Here is a 5,000-nt window from a genome sequence, read left to right on the forward strand (position 1 = left end):
TCATTTCATTCATTTCATTCATTTCATTCATTTCATTCATTTCATTCATCTTATTACCTCAGAGTGCAGAGTTCGAATCCCCTTTTATTCAATCAAATGAATGTTATTGACTTTATAATGGTGACAAAAAGATTACTACATTTCTTGAAAAAATCACAAGAAGTTATTGTTTTAGTTTTAGTTTTAGAATGTATCCCTTAATGTTTATATACCTTATTTTTTCTTTGACCAGGTGAGGAATCCGGTGCCCAGATATCTGCATTGACCAATAACAGTAAGTATCTTAGTTGTTTGGCTACCTCTCTGGTAAGGGGGAAAAAACCCTTGGGGTGTGGATGAATGGATCTTAGTTGTTTGTCAGTTGAAGCCCCCATACACAGTCACTTCGTTGGCATCAGCGACAAAGACCTCAATATCACCACCCAACTTCATTCAAAACCATCTCACTTCACCGGAGCACTGTCGTTGTCGATCACCGACGAACCTCCCTAAGCAAGCAAGACCATTACCTCTTCCCTTTAGGTCCCCTGGAGGCCCTAAAAAAAAGTTCCTAAAGCAACATTGATTAACCCTTTTCCGATCCTAGCACTCTTGTAGTCGGGTCTTGCTAGTCTAGCATCCTCTAACTCTGGGTGTCATTCGATTACTAGAAGGAGAAAAGAAGCTGAAGTGAAGTACTTCTTAATAATTTATTTTGATGATTCTTCAAAACTAAAACCAACTGGTATCGTTCTTGACAATATATATATATATATATATATATATATATATATATATATATTTGTATATATATATATATATGTATATATATGTATATATGTGTATATATATATGTGTGTGTGTCTGTGCGTGTGTGTGTGTGTGTGTGTGTGTGCATGTGTGTGTAAGAAAATCCGAGAAAAAGCAAAGAAAAGGGAGATGATATTTTACCGCCATGTACCCTCTAAAACTGATTTCAGCACTCCCAGAGGGATGCTAGCAACTCAAGTTATGAAACGCTGTTCCCAGAGGACCCACGCCCGCGGAACTAGCACGAAATGGCGGCTGCCAAACGATTTTTTTTTTGCAGTGATGAAGTGACCCACAGGAATTGAGGAAACAGTGCATAAACGGCCATTGTGGCGAGCGCCAGTGGACTGGAGCGGCGAGTTCAGAAAACTGTCGTATTCCGAAGATTTCTGACTTCCGGGGTATTTCAGGCGCCGGTCTGACGGCGGAGTCTGTGGTGGGACGGCAGCTTTCAATTTTCCGTTTTTCCGATTCTTTCACAGAGTTATGGATGTCTACCTTGCAGTGAGGCATTGCAAGCCTGTAACTTTGCAACTATATATATATATATATATATATATATATATATATATATATATATATATGTGTGTGTGTGTGTGTGTGTGTGTGTGTGTGTGTGTGTGTGTGTGTGTGTGTGTGTGTGTTTTGGGCCAAGTACGGAAAATTGGGCGAAATAGATATTGGTCAAGGTTTGAGTTCTATTCCTGACTTGTTCCACGTAAAGGATTGTTGTACAGTTCAGCATTTTTTGTTGTCAGTATTTCATTCTTCGTGTAGTTACTTTTTGTATAAGAAAAAAAAATTGAATAAACGTTCAATATAGCTTTGACCGTGAGTTATGGATTCAGTTGTCCATCATGTAACTTCCGGTATATACTGTATACTTACAGTACATACATACTTACATACATACATACACACACACATACATACATACATACACACATACATACATACATACATACATGCATACATACATACATACATGTATATATGCATACATGCATATATACACACATAAATGCATGTATACATACATATATACTGTAATACATATATTCATACATATGTACACGCATGCATATATTTCATATATCCATACATATATACACATAGATTTATACATATATATACTGTATAGGCATGTAAAATGAGACTAGAAAATAGAGCTAGTATAGGTAACAAAAAAGGTTTATCGCTTACAAGATCTGTTATTCACAGAGCCTAGATTCACTAGGAATAACAACTCTTGAGGAAAGAAGGGAGAGAGGGAGAGAGGGAGATCTCGTTATTCTGGACAGAGGAAAAGATACTTAGGTAAAGACGATTACATCAGGCTGCAAACACTCAAAACAAGAAACACAGATTTCATCAGGAAAAGGCTTTAGTGCGAAAGAAGTCAAGAAATAACATTTCCCAAGTAGATAAACATACACGTCGGGCAAATTGCCGGGAAAGATGGTGTATTCCCAGAGCTTATTGGCGTTAAAATAAAAAACCCCAAAACAAAGTAAAACGGCAACAGAAAATCAAACATAACTGGTAAATAAAACTAGGAGTTGTTTGTACACGTTGGAACGTTTGCACATCCACTCGAAAAAACGTGTTCCTTTCATAACGTCCCTTACGCGCATGTGCACTTCATTGCACCCGGATGTCGATTTCGAGACGTAGGGCATCATTTCTCCCTGTCATTTCGAATCAATCCCGATTGCATCAGATCTGTTGCTGTGTAACGTCTACAGGCACTACAGTATCCTACCGAAGCACTTCTCTTCCAGACCATTCCCGTTTTTACGCTTTCTGCGCTCCCTCGTATCACGAAATCTCTGGTCCTTGTCTTGTTATCACGTGTCCTACAAATCGTAGTCACTGGACTCTTGTGTGATGTAATTTGTATTATTATCTTGGCTTGCCTCCGCACTTTTTTCTTGTATCTCTCTTGCTGTCCATTGTGTTTCGGGTTCGCTCCTGAAGAATTGCATCAGATAAAAGAAATTCCCGGACAAAAGAGGATGGGTCTATTTGTCCTCATTCAGACAGGATAAGAACACATAAGAATGGAAGAGACTGCAAGAGACCATAAGACCTACACTAGACAGTTCCATGTTCATTACCACCCATCATTCCTATCTTATATCAAACAAGTGTTTCAGCACTCACTACATGGTTACTAAACCTATTTCATTCGTTAACCATTCTGTTGGTAAAGTAGTTCTTATTTATTTCATTCTTAAACGTAAACTTGTCCAAATCTAAACCCATTACTTCGAGTCCTAACCTGATGTCTTAATATGATGACCTTGCCTGTTTGATGGAAAGAGAAGCGTAAGACCCTGTTCACACTAGCGGTTCGAACCGCCGCGGTCATGTTACAGTGTAAGTCAATGGAAGCGTTCAGATATAAACGGTCAGTTTTTTCTTGACTATGCAATACCACCGCGGTCCTGTTACAGTGTAAGTCAGTGGAAGCGTTCAGATATAAACGGGCAGTTTTTTTCTTGACCATGCAATACCACCGCGGTTTTTGCGCGGTTCAAAGAGCTAGTGTGAACGGGCCTCAGATGGATAGGTGATAAGATAAGGGCTTCAATAGTGACAATGGAATAATTATGTACGTGGTAGTTGATATGATTACAATAGTGAAATGTCAAGAATTGTATGGACAGGAATAAAAGAAGAAATAGAAATAAAAAAAGTGGTAATTGTTGGAATACATAGTCTAATAAAGGAGAATAGATAGAATAAGTAAAAGGGTTATCATATTGGGCTATTTTTCCTCCCACATTCTACCTCCACCCTCCATTTCAATGTGTAGAATATGACTTAGCTTACAGAAACCTAAACTTTTCTAAGAACATTACAATTGTACGTATAACATTTTTATATGTTTGCAATCCCTAAGTTCGTCATTCAGTTTTGCTACGTATGCCGGAAAGATAATTTGATATTTGGAGATTTGAACATTTAGATATTGTAACCGAAGTCATTTCTATTCAAACAAACTCCCATCTCTCGGCGCTGATTAAAACCCGTGGAAACCCAGTAAGATAACCCCAGGCGTAACGTATGGGCGAATTCTGGGTTAGCTAAAGCCAAGATCAGTGAAGAGGCTGAAAAGGGAAGATAACGTTGTTGTGACTGTTGACATGATTGCAAAATTAGGCAATAAGGCAGCTGAGTAGCTAACAGGCATTGAGCAAACGACGCAGCAAATTGAAGGCGTTTAAGGCTGGTGCCGAAAGGAGGGGCTCGGTAACTGGGTAATTCTTTTTCAGAGCAAGATACATGAATGCGCCGGGACAAGTTAAAGATGAGACAAACAGATTTCTGTCTGACTGCAACTTGGTTGGCAAAGGAGTGTAAGGGTCAAGGCTAGTCTTCAATTAGAATTTTTACTTTTAATTGAGTAGTTGGGAAACCTTTAAAAGTAAAAATTATGTTCAATAGTATGTTTCCTAATTCAAATAATATAGACATGCAAAGAATTCGCGACCTAACCCCGAAATACATAGAGCCTGCTGGGGATGGTAATTAACGAACGGTTCATGAAACAAGCTGAAGTACTCAAGAATAGAAATATGCACATTGTGATCATGTCGTTGAGATAGCTTAGAGGGCTGTGGTGAACCGGTCTTTATTATTAGAGGTAACGTCTAAAAAAAAAAAAAAAAAAAGAGAGAGAGAGAGAGAGAGAGAGAGAGAGGGGGGGAGAGGACTGCTGGGTCTAGGAAGTTGTGGAGAAAGATATGCCGAACCCAGGGTGGGGATTGAAGAGCCGAAAAGGACTACAAAAGATCATACAGACAAATGACTTTATTATCCATAACTGGGTCAAGTGTAAAGATCACATAATCAAGTAAAGAATAAGTTAAAACTCTGATGATTGTTATGAAATGGTGACAAGGGCCGATGTTTTGGCCGTGGAGAACTCTGGTGATGTACAAATTGTTAATAAACTAGATGTTGGCTCACTGTTCACGTGGTTGCAGTACTGATATGGAGTCTGTCCTTTGCAACTTGGCTCAGGTTATAACAACGCTAGGACATCGCTTTCGCTCGTCGCTAACTCGTGTCGTGTCCAGTATGCACGAAGTTGGATGGTCACTGAGCGACTTCCTTGAATTGATGTTCGTCCTTAACTCACGAACTGAGTCGAACTCGAAACGTCAACGCGCGCAATACATGAATCTCTTGACGATTTGTACCAT

General features: G+C 39.0%; 1 protein-coding gene across 8 annotated transcripts in view; it reads left to right on the forward strand.

The window, feature by feature from the left end:
- LOC143019952 (uncharacterized) overlaps window positions 1-5,000 on the forward strand; it is a 573,751-nt gene that overhangs the window by 116,055 nt on the left and 452,696 nt on the right. For 3 of the 8 annotated variants that reach the window (XM_076175984.1, XM_076175983.1, XM_076175985.1), the window contains exon 2: window positions 233-274. The exons of the other annotated variants lie outside the window; for them this stretch is intronic. The gene's annotated coding sequence lies outside the window, so the exon portion shown is untranslated. The remainder of the gene's footprint in view (window positions 1-232; window positions 275-5,000) is intronic. 8 annotated transcript variants of the gene reach the window in all.

The sequence above is a fragment of the Oratosquilla oratoria genome, chromosome 38, assembly GCF_046742065.1.
Source record: "Oratosquilla oratoria isolate Oo_2021 chromosome 38, ASM4674206v1, whole genome shotgun sequence".
Lineage (NCBI taxonomy): Eukaryota > Metazoa > Arthropoda > Malacostraca > Stomatopoda > Squillidae > Oratosquilla > Oratosquilla oratoria.